A 20698-nucleotide genomic window follows, 5' to 3' on the forward strand; every position below is an offset into this window, starting at 1 on the left:
ACCGTTTGAAATTTGCAAGATGGATGTGTAATAGCAATTCTAAAATCTAAATGCCTGATTAAAGTTCAATAATATAGAAAAATTTCACGTTTTCTTCACGCTTTTTCAACTTTATTCTTAAAATAGTTCTTAATGCTGCTTATATACTGAAACTGAAAGGTCGCAAGAAGTTTATCGACCCAGCCATCAGAAAAAAAATATTGATTCAAAAATTTAGCAATTTTCCATAAAACTTGAAGTAAAAAATACATAGAATCGTATACAAAGTAATTAACAGCTTGAGTTTCTCGAAATTTGCTGTTATTATTGAAATTCATAATTCGATGCTAGTTCTAAGATATGCCAATAGATGGCGCCAATACTTTTCTCAAATTCTTAGTATTTTGATAAATTTTAAAGTTTTTAGATAACGTAAATTTTTATGTAACAAAACGTTATTGAGATAAATATTTAGAAAAAGCAAGCATTGCGTTTGTCATACAATTTAATATCTATTTACTCTTAAAATATAATAAATTTAATTTTTAAGACTTCATTTCATAAATTATACTTTATAATTTAATTAACTTATTCAAATAAATTTAAGAAATTAAAAAAAAAAATCTTTAAGGAAATGATTTTAATAAATGTATAACATCTATGAAAGGCATTAAAACAAAATAAAATTAAAATTAAAATTTTGTTTTTATAAAGTGTGTAGTGAAATAAATTAAGAGATTAGTAACTAAATATTTATTAAATGGTTCATGGCGCCACTGGGTGGACTCAGATGTTCGAACTCAACAGTTCGATGCCTTACGACTTTTTATTTTATGAGAACTGCATAAACATAATATTAAAATTAAAATAAAATTAAATATTTTTTTAAAGTTGACTTCATTGACTTTTATTGTTGAAAGAAATAAATTTTTTATTTCGTGAAATATAAGAAGTAAAATGAATAAAAATTTAAAATGGAAATAGAAAATGAAATTGCTTTTTTCTCATCATTTTAACACGAGAATAGATAAAATATTAATTGTTTTTAAAAGTGTGCTTGAAATTTCAAAACCATTTCAAAATATAAAATTGTAGTAAATCAACAATTAGAGTTAAAACTAAAGCATATTTTCCAAAAACTTTACTATAAGATGTTGAAAAGTAGAATTTTAAACTAAATACAGAAATACTAATTTGAATATAAAATAAAGAAAATTCATTTAGCTATAAAATGCTCGAAAAAAAAAATGATCTATGTTTTTATCATATAAACAGTCAACAATCCTTTTGAATATATTTACTAAATCAAAAACAAGTATCTTTTCTAAAAAATTATTCACGAGGAGAAATAATTAAACAACTCGTTATTATCATATTTTGATAGAAAAATTCCTTAAATTGCTTAGTCTATTAAAGAGAAAGATTTTAACTATATTGACCTGTATTATCGATATTATTTGTATTTCTTTCGTATACATAGGGTTTACTTTAATATTAATCGTAAGACAATAAGTTATTTCTTATTTTTGTTGCTTCAAAGTTATTTTTGTTGCTTTGTTTTACATTTTCATAGTTAATTTTCAACTAAATTAGTTGTTTCTCCTGTTAATAAATTTTTTTATTTCTAATAATAATAATAATAAAACCTTGTACTAATTACAAAGTAAAAATACTAATGACAGCTCCGTAATCCGTCATGTCAGCTTACGATATATATGTTACCGGCAAAGTATGAAACGCGGGCATTGTATAGAATGCCAGATGTTTTTAGGCAAAGTATGAAATGTGAGAAATATTACGGACTTTCCCTAGGCATTGTATAAAATGCCTAGGCATTCTACAGAATGCCAAATGCTATTTAGGCAAAGTAGGAAATAAACGTTTTGATGAGGTTATTATGTAAATGATGTGCATGTTACTGTGAATGACCGAAATCGGTGGTTATTGACTTTCATCTGTGAATGTTGACAATCACATAGTCGCTTTGGTGAATGTCCAAAATATTTATTACATCCGATTTGATATTAATTTACTTGTGGAGATAATTACATTTATTCGATATTTTTATACTTACTGACGATGGATTAGAAGAAACACCAGTGTTTGGAGTATCGGGCAAATGTATACCGGACAATGGCCCTTGACCTTAAAAAAACATCAGTGTAGGGTATACCGGGCAAATGTATACCGGGCAATGGCACTTAACCAGACCTAGTATGACTAGACCTTTGGTAAATGTCCGAAATATGTACTAGGTCTAGTGGCACTGCCCGGTATACATTTACCCGGTATATCTTACGCTGATGTTTTTTTTAAGGTGAAGTGCCATTGCCCGNATTATCGAACAATATTTAAAATCAATTGTCAGTTATAATTGTTCTACATCATTTTTAAAATATTTGAATAAAAATTCCTTTTCAAGTATTTTTATAAATTTTTGAGGCTTTAAATTTATTTTAATGAAACATAATGCATAGTTCAGAGAAATGTTTACATGACAAAAAAGCGTTCAATTTTTTAAGTTGCAAATATATTTAGGAATTTTAAATAAGGATATCGTTTGCTTTGAAAAGCAATAAGAAATTGAGTTTTATAGATATTAGAACAAATTGAAAAATGAACTCAAAGAACTAAACTGTTATAAACTTCTTTGTAGCACAATTAAGAATAAGAACTTATAAAACCATTTTACCCTGGAGTAAATTAAAATAACATAAAAATAAATATTTACTCTTGTCTTAGTTTTATGGTTAAATTCCTTTAATAATGGCACTTAACTAGACCTAGTATGACTAGACCTTTGGTAAATGTCCGAAATATGCACTAGGTCTAGTGCCACTGCCCCGTATACATTTACCCGGTATATCTTATGCTGATGTTTTTTTAAGGTCAAGTGCCATTGCCCGGTATACCCTACACTGATGTTTTTTAAGGTTCAGTGCCACTGCCCGGTATACCCTACATTGATATTTTTTAAGATCAAGTGTCATTGCCCGGTATATATTTGCCCGATACTCCAAACACTGATGTTTCTTCTAATCTATCGTCAGTAAGTATTAAAATATCGAATAAATGCAATCTATCGTCAGTAAGTATTAAAATATCGAATAAATGTAATTATATCCACGAATAAATTAATATCAAATCAGATGACGTTTTGAATTTGTCATTTTTGAATGACATTTTGACGAATTGGAGATGTATTTTATACTTTGCCAGTTTCTCATTTGGCATTCTATAGAATGCCTAGGCAATGTGAGAAATATAAATCATTTCATACTTTGCCGGTTAATTTTAGGCATTCTATACAATATCGGATTTCATACTTTGCCGGTAACATATATATATTTTTAGAAAAGAGAAATTAAAAAGTATGCCTGTCAGAAGTTTCAAATTAATATTTTAACTGAGGAGAAACAAAAATCAGGTTTACAGATCATCAAAACATGTTACATGACTAAAAAAAATTGAGAGAAGTTGAAAGGCGATTGTTCGAAATACCTCAAAGTTCCAACCGGCAATCAAACAAGTTTTACGGGTTTGCACTTCCACGTTAGTGACTTGCTAGAATTCGATAGAAGTTTTTTTTTTAAATTTCTTAAACAATAATTTGTGTGTGTTCTTTTTTTACTTCCATTTTGAAAGGGATTTAAAAAATAAATATTAAGGGAAGTTTTTACGGAATCTCATGACTAAGGTTTAATTTAGTGATCTGTTACATTATTATAATGCTAGAATAAAAGAGTAGAATTTTTTAAACAAGACTAGCAGCTTTAAGAGGTTTTTACGGAATATAAACTATTATCTAGCTCATTTCTCCTGTATATTGTATTGTGTTCTAAAAAAGTCTAGAACTTTGAGAACATAAAATAACTCCTAAAAATGCCATTGAAATAAAGGTAAAATTATTAAAAAAGTATTCCGATATAATTAAACAGGAATTTCAGTCTGGAATATTATTTTCTTTATTAATTTGCATAAAATATGCAATTTTATTAAAATACGTAAGTTAAAAGAAACTGAGATGCAATTTTCGATGTAATTTGGAAGATATGTTTAATATTCAAATGATAAAAAGCTAACGATAAAAGAAACAATGTATAATTGTAACTGATATCTACATTATTTTTTCATTTTGTAAACAAAAACGGTTATGCAATATAGAGGATAAAAATAGGAAACAATAATTTAAGAAATGTCCCTATATCAATATTTAAAAAAAATTAAATGTAAAAATACGACTAAAAATAGATAAATAAATAAAATACTCCAAAATCTAAAAAAACTCTTAGTTTAACAAAAAATATATTAAAACCCCAAAAGGGTAAAAGAGCTGAAAAACGCAAACAATACAAATGCTATCGTAATTTGAACCTTATTATGTTTCTTATCTTCATAGTAATTGAGTTTTAATAGATTTCTGAAGGCTACGCTTTCATTATTTACCCGTTTCAAAGTAACGGCTAAAAAACAAAAACGAATTAAGGGAGATTTTTTTCTGCTTACAAGGAGAGGAAAAACAGGGAAACCTCACACGGTTAGCCCAGCGGTAACTGGATACTTATTCATGATCCGCTAACCATTCTGTGCAATTGCCGAGATTTAATCCTGGCGCACTCCACTGAAAGGCGAGTGCTTTCTCAGATGTAACGCTAATTTTTCCTGCCAAATTTTTCAATTATGCAGTTTTCAATAAAAACATGTTCTTTTGCTAATTCTTCATTCTAGAAATAAAACCTTTCAGAATTCATTTACATTGTGTTCTCACACTTGAACTTGATTTTACTGAAATCGCGTTCTTCAACGTGTTTTTTAACAAAACACGTAAGAATTTGTTTGAACACGTTTAATTACGAACTGCTAAACAGAATTATTATTTATTTTCTTATTCCCCCCCCCCTGGCATGTTTCAATATTTATAGAAATATAAGAGTTTGGTTTTCTGCCTTTGACCTCTTTTATCTTACTTACACCTATATTTCATTTTTCTAACCAGTTTTGAACAGCTGACTCAATTCTAGGTTTACGATTACCATTCAACTCAATATTATATTATAAGTTAATATTCATTTAACTCCGTAACCTTGTAATTTTGAACCCAATTCAGAAGATAAGGAACTCCCGAATTCGGACAAACTAGCCTTCGTGGAGGATTTTTTGATAGAACTAACCCGTATTTGTGTTACATGGAGAGGAAAACAACGAAAACCAACCACTAATCCATGATTCGTCTACCACTGAGGACATTTCATGTCAGCACTGAGGTCACCGCGAGCAGGGAGCAGAATTCGTATCAACCAGCCATCACTGGATTCGAACCTGAGTTACCTCATTGGGAGGCGCTCGCTCTATCCTCTGGGCCAGTTACAAATATAGTATGTTCATAGTTGTTTATTAGATCTTTATTCTTACTGTTGTACAAAGCTTTCAACTTGCTCTTTTTTTCCCTCATATTCGTGGAGATTTGGACTTATTTATCGCTATTTGAAAATCAAAAATTTGTTTAAAAAGTTGTAACATGTATTATACATAATCATTTCTTTAAAATAAAATATTATATCAAAATAATTAATTAAATAAATAAAAAGTAATGAAAGTGAAAATGTTGTTTTTAGGAAGAAATAACGACTCTAAAATTTCAATAATTTTCTGAATTTTCAAATTTATGCTATAAATTCCTTGATTTTAAGGTTTTTGTCCTTAGAAATAGTTCTATAGCCTGTGTGACATCATTGAAAAAATTGCCCACGCGTATTGTTATCATTGGTCTAAAACAGGGATGGGCAAACTACGGCCCGCGGGCCAACTGTGGCCCAACGGAAAGTTTTATCCGGCCCGCGTATGGAATTTTAACTTGCCGATCCGTGGCGAATATAAACAAGATACATTATGCATTTATTATTTTGTCTACTTTGTTTAAAGCTATTTTTGTTCTTTCTTTTTTAACAAAGTACTGAATCAAAGTACTGATGACCGTTTTACATTCTCTATTGATGGAATTGATGGAAATAGTTTGCACAGGCAGCTTCAATTGGTAAAATGTTAAAAGCTGAAGTTCCTTATAGAAGAGCCGCAGATTAGCTCCAACAAGCGTTTGTCTTTCTCGAGGATCAGACACATGGAATCTAACACTGGTGAATTATGCTTCACATGTGGCAGACAGAGCATTTTAAACTCCAACGAGCAAATTTTTCTGCCGGTGCCAATTCTAACATTACTTATTGAGTATGGAAAGATTGCACCCTATTGTTGTTTCTAAACATACCAAAGTTTGAGTTTTGCAAATCATTATCAAAGGCTAGTTTCCAAAATTTAACATCTCATGCCCAGGACATCAGTGCTATGTTTGCCTCATCTTATATATGTGAACAAGTGTTTTTAGCTATTAACCAGAAAAATCATTTCAGAAGTAGACTAACAGACAAGCATTAAGCCTCGCCTCTTAAAGCAAGAACATCTCACTTCGAACCTCAATATAGGGAATTTTTAAAAATGAAATCGCAATTTCATTCATCTCATTAAATAGTTAAATTAAAACTTGTACATCGTTTTTTTATTTTTTATTTTAGAAGTTTTTACTCTGCCCACAAGACATTTTCTTCTCGATTTTTTGCTCTCGACCAAAAAAGTTTGTCCACCCCTGGTCTAAAACAATTGATAAAGCGAAGTCCACGTAGTAAGGAGGAGGAAGTATAACTTTCCCATCAAAGATTGCTTATCACTTTCACTGTATGAGTACTTCCTTTCACCATTGAGAACACTTTTACCATTGTCTTGAAGATCAGTCCTCAGTGCAGCAGCAACGCTCATTTTAGTGGCATACGGACTATTCAACGTTCTCTGTCCAAAGGCAGGTCTATCAGAAACGCAGTGAAACTAATCTTTATTTTACGTTTTCTTAAGAAGTAGACGAAACTTGTGGATTCAGAAAAATTATTATATTTTAAATACCGGAAACGTTAAGCTAAGGAAAAAGAATATTGGTTAATAGCTTGAAGTGATCTCTAGTTTGAAAGTTTAACGGTTTGAACATTTTGTTAAAATAAAGTAATAAATTTAAATTTTGAACACATATTTATACTTAAGATTTGAGTGCATGAACCCAAAACTTTTGAATTCTTCAGGCGATGACGAAAAGGAGAAAAAAAGTTTTTAAAATCTTTATTTATTTTTTTTAAATGCTTTTCTTAATTGAAATTAGAGCGACAGGATAGCCTGGTCGGTAGGGCACTGGATTCTTGGTCGTAAGAATGGAAGTTGGAATCCAGCCGGCAAAAATTCCCCGTGTTGTTAATGGTGACTGGTGAACTTAAAATCTGTCGGGTCACGAAGTCCTCCATGTTCGCATAACAAATGTAACCTCTGGGGGTACTGGATTGGAGATTGATCGCTCTCTGGTTCAGGTTAAAATTGCAATCGGAGATGAATGAATGGATCCTCCCTATAAGCGTGTGTGACGTATCGGTGAGGAACAAACTACGTCAACAACAGCAAATGAAATTAAGCAGATATAATCCTTTTTTTTTAAATAGTTTATTCTTCTGCTTAATGAGTGAAATACATTTTTATGATACACTTAGGTCAACAGTTTCCAACCAATGATCCGCGATGAGTAAATGGGGTGCGAGCAGCATGCTACTGGGTTGTGGAACACTGGTCGAGAGTTATTTTTATTGCTTGTTTTAGAATTTTCTTAAAGTTGTGACAGCTAAATGAATACAGAAAAGTTAATTTCTTTATAACGTTTTTCAAAAATTCAATTTTATGCTTTTAAATTTAGTTGTTAGCGTGCTTTTTTACTATAAAATTGGTAGTCATCACTCCTAGAAAGGTTGAGAACCGATGCACTGGGGTTCGATACCTACTGCAAGCGTAGATCACAAACACCCACAGTAGCTAAGTAATTTTTTTATTTTTATTTTTTTCTCCCTTTGACGATAAACTGATTGCTACATAAAAAAATCATCCGACTGAAATGTTTTCTTGAATTAAAACGGATTTAATTTCACATATTTAGTTCTCTATTCTATTGGAATAAAATTTAAATCTACCATTTTGCTTGATTACCAATTCAACTTCATCAATAATTTTGTTCATTCTCATTTAACCTGTGGTTATCATGAAAACTCGTTTCGCCAAAGGGATTATTCGGTATTAGTTCGAAATATTTATTCATAATATTGTATTACGATCTTCCATTCATCAATTTATTTGCGCATTTTGAATGGACACTGTTTTACATAAAACTTTTTATAATTAAAAAAGTAATTGAGTTACCATTTAACGATTGCAAAACGCTTAATAAGTTATATGCCGTTTAAATTTGTGTATCATAAAATGTTGCGCAGTAAGGTAATATTATAGGATTACTTTATAGTGCAACGCTTCAAGTTTTAAGCCTTTAATTTGGAATAATAATGAAAATCAGATTAATAATAAGGCTGGATGATAAATAAATATTTCAAGTAAATACTGTTAAATAAGAAATAAGGAACCACCGATATCACCAGTCGAACGTTGTGCTACCCACTCTTCAGAGGGTATGTGAATCATTCCTCGTAATAATCCCACAAACCCGTATTCACCTTACTCTCGACCGCGTTTCATGTTTTCCACGGTAGGGGGCAGTATTTGTAGAGGTTGTTTCAACCTCCGGTATAAGATTCAGGTATAAGAATTTCTACTGGTGTAAACCAAATTGCGTAAATCCGCATCTTAACTATCATGTAATTGCAAATCAATTTAGGATAATTTCCCAAAGTACTTTTTTTATATCTTTATATGATATTTTAAAATATGAAGAACACATTTTTTCACAAAATCACGGCACAAAATTAAATTAAGAAAAACTAAGTATTCCAAATATATACAAACAAATTCGGAGCGTCAAAAAAAGAAATAGTCACTTTAATGTTATGACGTCAGAAGAGGATCTCAAGACTTCCGAGGGTTTGTTTGTTCTTTTAGGATAGATGGTGAATATGTATGTAAATTAATAAGGAATCAAGAAATATTTTAGAGACAAATAACTTTTTAGCTTTTTCTAATTTTATGCTGAGGGCAACCAAAGAAATATGAATTTCCCTTGTTAATTAAGGAACCATACCATGTGATTTTCTGGACAAGAAAAATTCACCTGCATAAATGAGGAATGGCAACTACTAGGACTCTATCTTAATGATTTAAAGGGTTGACCTCAAAGGAAGCTTTTGATGGAAGAACAGTCCATGTCCATAAGAGCTCTATGTGTGTGATTCGAAGAAAAAACGATTTTGCGCATGCGATTTTCCTTCCTTACTACGGTCCACATTCACTGAGTAATAACTCTCGGAGAGAGTCAGTTTTTCACGTTATTGATTTGTAGAAACTTAGTAATCCTCAAAATGTAACAGATGGCATTCGTTAAAAAGGACCGTTAACCGTTCGTTAAACCGTTCTTCTCAATTGGTCTTCAAATGTGCTAATTAATTAGTGCAAACGATATGTTAAGTTACGAAATCAGGCACAAAAACGTAATTTCTCTAAATAGACATAAATTTTTTCTCGATGGATATGGATTACTTACCCTTAAAATAATATGAAGAGGAGGTACCCGCTGTCTGTGAAATTTGAACCAATTTTTAAATCGGAAAAACTGTCAAAAATTTGGACCCCTTAATGTTAATTTTACTTTTTGCGTATTTCGCCATATTTCGAGAATTTTTAATGGATTTGAAAAACATTTTGCTGACAAATGTAAAATTCGTTTATCCAAAGATTGTTTCATGAAAAAAAACTTTTTAATATATTTTTATTATTTTTTATTTTTATCTTTAATAGTTGAAAATTTTTAAATTGTAGGATATACAATTTTTTTTCATAATTTTAAAAAATGAAATTTTGAATTGCAAATAACAAAAATTTAGTGGAAACCATCAAATAGTTTTTGAGTTATTAAATTTTTAAAAAAGTCTTTTATTTAAAATTTGATTTCGCAAGAATTATTCGACCAATTTTGTTCAATTGTAAGTTTTGTCATACAAAATTAAATTCCTTTAAAAGATGTAAATATTTGCATTCTTTAAAAACCAAAAATTGTTCGATTTTTACTAAATAAAATAATTTAAAAGTAATGAGTAATTAGCAAAACTTGTTTTTTCCCCACATAGAATTAACTTTGGATAAACAAATTTAATTGTTGTGTGCAAAAACTTTTCGATTCTTTTAAAAAGTTTTCGAAATATATGGTGAAATACTTAAAAGTAAAATTAGTGTTGGGGCCATATTTCCCAGATTATGGCTATCCTCCTCCCTATTTAAAGGGTTAAGAATCCGAATCGATAAGAAATAGGTTTGTAAATTAGAATTAATTTTTGCATTTGATTCTTTTACTTAAAATATCGCATGAATTAATTATTTAACACGTGTTTTAGGTCTCCCAATCATTTGATCGAAAATTAAAGTTCTTTCATTTTCTATTTTTCACGCTGTACTACATACAACAGTACGCAGAGAAAGAAACGGTAACTTGATAACTTTTGATCTGGTTTTCTCCATACTAAGATGAAATTTTTATCGTTCCTGAGGTTGATCATAAATATTCTATTTAAGTCAGTGCAGACGATGATTTTAATTACGAAATCGGACGCATGCACGTATTTTCTTTGAATTAACATACCTTTTTTAACGACAGATATTAATTTCTATCCTCAAAATAGCCGCAATCTGGATAATATTGCGTCGATAATTTAGTCTAAAAAATATTCAAAATTTTAAGCTCCTTAGTGTTAATTTTCTGTTTGTATATAGTAAGTAATATTTCTAGACTTTCAATTGGATACTTGCAAGCGACGTTATTGTAGGTAAATCGTGGCATTCCTGGATTCAGAAGCCATTCAGGTTTGACACAAATGCGTGACGTCGCTCACATTTATCCAATTAAATCTGTTTTCAATCACATGGTTATGCAAAAACACCACTTCTTTTTCGAGTTGCAAGCATCCAATTGTATCCAATAATCATTCTATAATTCATTCAATCTTTCTCTTTGCCTATTTTTGTCATAAGCGCTTTATCATATCGAAAATGTCGATTTTAGAATTTGTAAAGCGTGGCATTCGTGGATTCAGAAAATATTCAGGTTCGACACAAATGCGTGACGTCGCTCACATTTATTCAATTAAATCTGTTTTCAATCACATGGTTATGCATAAACACCACTTCTTCTAGAGTTGCAAGCATCCAATTGTATCCAATAATCATTCTATAAGTCGTTCAATATATCTTTTTGCCTATTTTTGTCATAAGCGCTTTATCATATCGAAAATGTCGATTTTAGAATTCCATTGATTGAAATTCATAATGCAAATCTTAGAAGAGAAAGCTCTTTAGAAAGCAGAAAACTCTCCAATCGAATATTGGACGATTATTTAATTACGCGATCGAGTTCAAGTTTGGAACTTCCATTATTGAAAAGAAAGAACTTTCTTGATTCGGAATGACAGAACTTTTCACTAGGCACGTGATCTGAATTTTTCACCCTTTTTTAATAAGACAAAAATTGAAGAACCAAGTTGTATTAGATAATATTTAAAATCTGCAAACATATTTTTGTACAAATGTACAGTATAAAAATATAAAATTTATTTCGATAAAAATTTTGCAAAATTGCCTAAAAAATTGTAATTTTTTAACAGAATTATTTGCGCATTTCTCTTACAATAGTACTTTTATTGAAATTTATTGTAAAAACTAAGTATAATAAATATTTTAATGAAAAATAAATAAAAAAATTGAAAAGGGATTTGAAAACCTTAGAAAATTTATTAATGGTTTCGTCTGTAGTTTTTAAGTTATAGAATGAGTGAAATAACACCTCTGAGTTTGATATTTTAGCAGTAAGCAGTTATTATTGTTATTACTTTTTTTTTAAAAGAAAAATAAGAACTTGGGTTTATTTAGAATTTTGTTGAACATTCGGTGAAGGAATCAGTTTAAGTATTAGTCAAGTATATTTGCTAAACATTTGGCAAAGGAACCAGTTTCAGTATTATAGTTGGTGTAAGTGTATTTATAAAATATTCCGCAAGTTTGGTAAGGAAAATAGTTTTAGTATAAGTTAGTTATAAATTTTCGTACAACTTAGTTTCAGTATATTTCTAGAAAAATTCGACAAATTTCCTATAATTTTTGTAGTTCTTTTTCTTCTGATTCTTTGAAGAAAGTAAAAAACGAATATATTTTGTTATTCTAAGATTACGTAAACATTTTGTAATCGTAAATAGCAATAACAATAGGAAATATTATGCAAAATGCCAAAGAAATAATTTCGTTAAAAATTATGTTATTGTAAAGAAATGAAACAAATTCCAATAATAGACGAAACTGTTTCATCTATTAAAGGGTTTTATATTTTAAGAGAATAAAAGATAAAAAATGCATTTCGAAACATTTTTAATTTTTTATGGCCACTTCTGTAGTTATTAATTTTACAATCAACAGTGCGCAATCAGTAAATAAATAAATAAAGTGAAATTTAAAAAAAAAATGGAATATCCCGAATAACTTGAATTATTACGTATTAGGAATTAATCTTAATTGTTCATGGGCCTCTCCTTTAATGGGCTTGCTAAGGTGAGGACGATATTTTAAGTTATGAAATCAGACGCAAAACCTTACTCTCTCTGATAAAACAAACCTTTTTTAGACCGATTTTGATTTTTGATCCTCAATGTATCGTAAGTCGAACATTTAAAATTTGATTCAACCAATTTCGTCAATTAATGTACTTTGCCTTATAAACTATATTCTTTAAAATGATGTAAAAATTTGTATACCTTACAATTCAAAATGTTTTCTGTTGTAATAAAATAAAATAACAAAATATAATAACAAAATATAATAATTAATTATTAAAAATAATTTCATTTTACCTGAAATTGTCTTTGAATTTCATAATTGTGTGCAATTTTTCTTCAAATTGCTTAAAAATTTCTCGAACTATGGCGAAATACACAAAAAGCTAATTTAACGAGTAATGATCTACGGGAGCAGGTGTGCTTTTTCAATAGAGATCCTCCGCCCACTCCATCAATCATTCAGGTAGGGGAGAAACTTTATTAGACCTGTAAGACAGCAATTTAACATTGAGAGGTTTGACTGTTTTCTTGACCTAATTACAGGGACCATATTTTTCAGATTGTTCCTCCAAACTCTCCATATTTTCAGATATCCCAATCTTTCGAAGAAAAAAAAGGTATGTTGAGAGAAAATACGTTTTGACACTCGAAACATTAAGATTGATGTTTAGTACATGAAAATCAGATCTTTAGTTCAAAAGTAATTCAGGATGTTATCTTTCTGTGCACAGTACTTACAAATATATACATTCCGTATTTATTTTTCTACTTCTTCATAGAAATTAATTAAATTATTATTTTTTAATGAAAATTCCAAGTTCAACAAAAAACTACCTATTATACTGTTTGACAATTAATAAAAATTGTTTGCATAATACCGCAGTTCATAATGCTGTTCTACAGAGCATTACTCAGCAGGTCGCGTGGCATTTAGAAAAGATCATAGCTCAAATGTAATTTCGCAGAAAATTCAATCTCGGTTAAACAGAGCATCTTTATGGCATTAATGTCGATAGCTTTTCATACATGGAACGCAACGATGAATTTTATGTGATGTCAGTTCTTTGTCAATGTAGGTCGTTAAATGAATTAAATGGCGCATTAAAAGGTTGGAGGATGATTTTATGCTCGCTCTTATAACCGGGCTAAAATAATAATATTTTTGCGAAGATAAATTTTAATAAATATGAAGCAAAAAGTATGGAGAGCTTCGCAACTTTCATCAAAATATAACTAAAAGAAAGAAATCAAGTTATTCATTGTACAAGTATCAAAAGGTATATATTCATTTTACGGTGGATGTATTAATTTTGTTGAACGTTTATTAGATTTAAACTAAATATTCGATTTGTTGCAAGGGTAGTTCAGGTATTAAAACAAATCACCTAAAATTAATTCAATTTTGCGAAGGAAAATCTTTTAAATGTAACTTTTGAAAAAATATATTTTTTTGATGTATTTATTCTTTATAAGCATTAAAGTGGTGTGACACACATTGTGATAGTTTCTTCACGTAGTATTATATTGTCGAAGCAAATAAAATGCTATCTAGAGGTACAAAATATTTATTATGTATTGGCCAAAAATTATATGAGTTAATTCATGTTGTGACTCTGTAATTTATCTCAGATAGTTCTAATGACATAGGAGTTATGGCCGACAGGAAACTATCATTCAAGTAGAGTTTAAAATGAACGTTCAGATTACAAAACTTATGTTTGATGTTTGTACAATACGCAAAAATCTAACGGACCATCCTAAATAACTTTTGATCGAATAAGGAGATCTTTACGTTCTAAGACTCAATCTCATGGTTCAAGGAGGTGATCTCACATATGCTAATTAAATAGTGCAGACCATATCTTAAGTTACAAAATCAGAACTCAAAAGGTACTTTCTCTGAATAAACATTCCTTTTTCTCAACGGATTCGAATTTCTGACCCCCCAAATATATTTTATTTTATAACCGTCGTTGAACATCCGACCCTGCTTTTGGTTTACTACTACTAATGTTCATTTCTATAGCCTTGTTATTTTGAACCCAATCCAGAAAACAAGGGAACTCCTGGATCAAGTATTGGTTGAAATTTGCCATTGTGGAAAACTTTTTGATGAAACTAACCCGCATTTGCTTTATATGGAGAGGGAAACCACGAAAACCTCAAACGGTTAGCCTGACAGCAAAGGGACTTTTGACGGGGAAAGTGTAACTTTTAGTAAATGTTTATTATTTCTTATTATTTTATTTAATAATAATAAAAAAATTTAATTGTAAGGATTAAAATTTTTTTCATCATTTTAAATAATATAATTTTACTAGGAAAAATACAGAATTCGAGTGTAATCGGTAGAATAAATCCTGAGAAATCGAATTTTAAAAATCCAACTTTAAGAAGAAATCAAAATCCGAAGAAATATTCGAAACGTTATGTTCTCTAAATTTTATTATAAAGTTAAAATTTTAAGACTTGTCGTAACACTCTTAAGTGTATGAAGTTTTAGGTAAACTAATTTTTTGAACTTCTAAACAGAAAATGTCTGTAGGGGGTCAGTTTGTTCTACTTTCCTCAAAATAAAATTTTTATTCTTATAAACTTCTGGACGTAAAATATGTCTGCATCTTTTTTTTTTTTTCTTTTAAAGTTGTTACCAATATTTAATTAAAAATATAGTTGTGAAAGGTTTATCTTATTACCTTGAAAATAGATACAAGCAAATGCTAACAAAATTAAAAGAAAAAAAAAAGACTTATGGAGGTGCGAAAAATTTGTTTTAAACTTCGAAAATAAAGGTTTCATTGAAAAAAGAAAAGGAAATAAATAAATTGTGAGAAAAATAGAGAGGAACATTATACGCAGCAAAAGATGATTACAGATTTATTATTCATGAGAAATGCATTTAAGATTAGAATTCAAAATGTAAAATATATGAAAAATACAACAAATATACATTTTTTTGATGAGTTTTCTTCAATCACAGATTTCTTCCAAGCTTGACTTTATTACAGGAAAACATATCGGTACAAATTATGCGAATTTTCAAATGAAATAACATCCGAGCTGTATACAAGAAGAATATATTAGAAGAATTTGCTAGTATTTGTTCTAATAGGCTTTTCTTCAATCATAACAATTGAGGTACATTTCTTTTGATATAATAATCTGAAAATATTATTCATTTCAACTGCAAAAATGCTACTTATTCTTATGGAATGACATTTCAAAGTTGTATAGAGCTTGCAGATCAAAGGAGACATTCCAGCTACGAGAGGAAAAATAAATGGATATATGTCAAGAGCATTATATCTTCTCATGTTTTTATAAATTAAAATAGCGGTCTATTAAGTAAGTAATGTAGTAAATATTATTCAAACCGCTTATTTCTATATAATTCATTTAATATTAGCAATTTAAAATGTAATGATGGAAAACTTTTCCAAACATTTAATATTTATAGAATCGTTTGCTGAAAAAAAAAAGAAGTGTATTTTGTTTTCTTATTCCAAAAATATGGACGCCAGCCGACCGGCCTGTGTAGGGGGCAGGGAACTGTCCTTGCATCAGAAAGGTCCTGGGTTTGAATCCCAGGCAAGGTATCAATGTTTCTTTTTCTCTGTGTGTTCTATGTCCTTTCTCCTTTGTGTGTGAATGTGACCCGCCCTATAAACGGGTTGTGGTTGTGTTAATGGCGTGGCAGACGTCGAATTCTGGCCATAGATGGCGCCACTGAAAAATAGGAACAATCGCATCCCCACTGCCGAAACAGGCATACTGGAAGAAGAAAAAAAATTACACCATAGAGCTAGAATATAAGTAGAACAAACACGATATTTTATGTCCCCATCTCTCTTCGTCCGAAACTTTAGAATCCCCTTTGTCAAGTTTTTGTAAATTATTCTGTGGTACATTATTATAAAATATGCATCATATTTTTGAATTCATCTAAGTGAGTTTTTTAGTTATAAAAAAAGCGAGCTTAAATTTTGACCCAACATAGCAAACAATTGTATAAAATCCTGTAAAATCATGAATATCTTTCCAGGTATTGGAAAATTTTTCAAAGCATTTGCAAGAAAGGACGCGTCAAGACTTCGAAAATCAAATACAAATTGAGAAAAAAATGCTGCATCACGATAAAAAATTTCCTTCCCTCTTTTTTATTTTTCGAGTTTATTTTAATTTCACTCTTGCTATGATATAATTAAAAAGCTTTAATACTTCTTGATACAATTCCCGCGTTTTTTAATGTATTATTGAATTAATAAGGATTTAACGACTTCAATTGAAAAACATCTGATGATTTTATTAAAGAATTAACAATTAAGTGTTAAAAATCCTTGCCCTACTTTTCGAATTGTTTTGTATATCTCGAATATGTTTCGTATATTTCGAATCGTTTTGTAATGTTTCTTAACTCCTGTTTTATCTGAGAAAATTTACAAATTTAAATGGTAAATAACCATCCAAAATAAGCTACTGAAATTATAAAAGTACATAGGAGACTATTTTCTTATTCGGAAATATTAGAAAGACTGAAGAAAAAAAAAAACAGCGTAACACGAAGAAGAAAAGAAGCATTCGAAACATTTGCACTAAAAACATTTAAGCACTGAAATTGAATAGATATTAATCACGAATAATTCTATATATCTATACACGTATAAACATTACTTTATGTTTTACCATTTCTGCTATACTTGCATAATTATTACTTAAATTACTTAATGGTATAGTTTTGTTCCTTTTCTTTTATATTTTCTTGCAAGATAGTTTTAAAAGCATAAATTTTGATTTTAGAATGAATGAAATGGAATAATTGGGATTCATATGATTTTTTAAAGAAAGGAAAAACATGCGAGAATTTCATTTGTATCGTAAATAAAACAAATGTAATTTCAAAAAGCGATAAATTAACTTACTTATGAAATGTATGAGGTCCACCTGTAACAAATTTTTCAACCAAATACGAGCCGAAAAATAAAACAAATGTAATTTCAAAAAGTGATAAATTAACTTACTTATGAAATGTATGAGGTCCACCTGTAACAAATTTTTCAACCAAATACGAGTCGAAAAATTAAACAAATGTAATTTCAAAAAGCGATAAATTAACTTACTTATGAAATGTGTGAGCTCCACCTGTAACAAATTTTTCAACCAAATACGAAAATCAGTGAAAGAAAGCAAAAAGTGAACACCCTAAGTAACTTTTTATCTAATATACGTATGGTCACTAACTCAGACTCAATTTAAATGGCTTGAGGGCTTAACCTCAAGTATGAAAATTAATTACAGCAGACGATATTTTAAGTTGCGAAATAATATATTAATGAATTCGATATTTTACGATAATGCAGACGATATTTTCCAGTTTCAAAATGATATACTAATTAATTAGAACAGGCGATATTTTAAGTTACGAAATCAGAGGCAGAGACGTACTTTTCTCAGAACAAATATATACTTTTTCAGACTGATTTCGACTCCTGTTCCTCAATATATGTGAAGGTAGGTAACCGCAATCTGGAAGATATGGTCTCAACTTAATGGTTTAGACAGGAGAGCAGTTGAAAGGTTGTACCCTTTTAATGTTAATTTCAAGTTTTGCGAATTTCGACAGCTTCTCAGACGAATCGAAAATTTTTTGATCACAACTATAAAATTTGTGCATCCACAGATAATTTCATGAAGAGATTATTTTAAAAATTATTTGTTATTTTTTTTATAATTAATTTGATAATAGATGAAAAAATTTTGAATTGTAAGATATACACATGTTTACATTGAATATGAAGAATGTCATTTTAAATGACAATATTCAAAATTTGAATGAAATCGGTTGAATTGCTCTCGAATAATCAAATTTTAAATATAAATGTTTAAAATTGAATCCCCCAGAAAATGCTCGGCGATGTTACTTCAAAATGGCATTATAAACGTTTATAACGATTATTTTCCTATTGACAATGACGTCTTTTCAAATAAAAATAAGCAAGACTTAGAGTATAAAATAATAAGCTTATAAATTCTGAATTAGATAATTAGATTCAATGAAATAGAATTCTTAACAAAAAAGATAAATTTCTTTCTTTTCTCCCTCTTTTGCCCGATATCTTGGCAATTTTACGCCAAAATTTGAGAGGCCCTTAATCGGTATGTTATGATATTTCTCATCAAATATACATGGATAAATAAGTGTAAAGAAAGGTATGGGCATGTGAGAGCAAAGAATAAAAAATACATGCTCGATCGGAATTTTAATGCACCGGTCATATTAAGTAATATAATTTTATAGTCCTAATATTAACTTTACTGAAATCATCCATGCTGTAAACAAGTTTGAATGTTAAAATAAAACAAATGAAATTTTAATGATTTTAAGAAAATTTTAATTTATCAATTTATTTGCTATTTATGGAAAAAAGTAATTTAAATTAATTGAATTTGTGTGTAATTTATTCACGTATTACTAGTGAGCTATTCATAATTTTTAAAAATATTTTCAATCACGCATTAGAAGTTATTTTCTAAAATCATAACTAACACATTTGATCCCATTCGTTTTAATTTGTTTAAGGAAAGCTGATAAATTTACAATATGAATAAAAATAGAAACTTTGCTTATTTCAAAACTTAATTATTTATTTCATTTAACTCAGAGCTATTTTTGAAATTTTCACCAAACGTATTTTCAAGTTTATCAGTCTTTTGCACACTTTATTAGTTTTATCTCATTTGAATTTAAAAGATTTGTAACAATTTATAGAAACTTTAAAAATGTGTAAAAACTGTAAAAAAGATACATGAAAACTGATAATATGTCTCTATTTGTTTTCACACAAAATAAATAATTAAAACATATTTATTTAATTAAATACTACGCGTTTAATTAAATACCGACAGGCTCCACTTGTGTACGAAAATGTGAATTGAATATGTTTAAATATTTGTAGAGAATTATTAATGAAAGTGTTATGTGAAAACTATGTATTGAGTTATTCCAAAAACCTAGAAGAAAACGATTGTTTCCTTGGTTTTGTATTAAAACATTATTAATAAAAGTCTTATGTGAAAACTATATATTAAATTGTTCCAAAATTCAGCAAGCAAGCGATTATTTTGTCTTAAAACATTATTAATGAAAATATTATGTGAAAACTATGAACTAGATTGTTTCAAAAACCAGCAACCAAACGATTGTTTCATGGGTTCAGCATTTAAACTTTATAATAAAATTATTATGCGAAAACTATGAACAGAATTGTTCCAAAACCCAGAAACAAAGCGATTGTTTACATTTTAAAAGTTACAGCAATTTGCTACGTGCTCTACTAGCTCCATGTTACGGAACTCCATTATTTTCCTGTCAGTTTTACATGTTTATGTTTAAATATCTGTAGAGAATTTATAATGATATGAATTATTTATTAGAATCTTTAATAAAAAAAAGAAAGAGTGATTTTCTGAGTGTCCTTCTTATATCTTCAGAACGTGAACCTGAGATGTGGAAAGAGGATGCTAGGCGGAATTAATGAAAATAGTTTAAAGAAATTTAAATTAGCTTGTTCAGGATAGATGTTTGAAAAATGAGTTTCATCATAGGTTCAATATTGAGCCGTGGTGGCTCAGAGAATAGAGCGTATGCTTCCCAATGCGGTGAAATTTGGTAGTCTTAAACTCAAAATTGGATCGGCCGTTCAACGACGGCTATAAAATGAAATATGCTCAATATTAGGTATTGTCAAAAATTAAACTGAAGACGAATTTATTTTTTGTTGCGTTGTTTCTAATGCCACTTTCCAATATCAGCAAGCGTGCTTGGTGAAAGCAAACGAATTTAAGGCGGAGGGTGCGTTTCTTATTTTTCAGTGCCACTATCTATGGCCAAGGATACGACTTCTGTCACACACAAGTCACAGCCCGTTTATAAGGGGGACCTATTCATACATCCATTCATTCATCCACAGATCGTAAATTTTCACCTGAACCAGGGAACGACCAATCTCCCATTCAGTACCCCTAGAGGTATGATTTGTTACTGGAAAAGGAGGACTTTGTGACCCGACAGATTTAACGTGCACCAGTCATCATTTACTTCACGG

The sequence above is a fragment of the Parasteatoda tepidariorum genome, chromosome 1, assembly GCF_043381705.1.
Source record: "Parasteatoda tepidariorum isolate YZ-2023 chromosome 1, CAS_Ptep_4.0, whole genome shotgun sequence".
Classification (NCBI taxonomy): domain Eukaryota; kingdom Metazoa; phylum Arthropoda; class Arachnida; order Araneae; family Theridiidae; genus Parasteatoda; species Parasteatoda tepidariorum.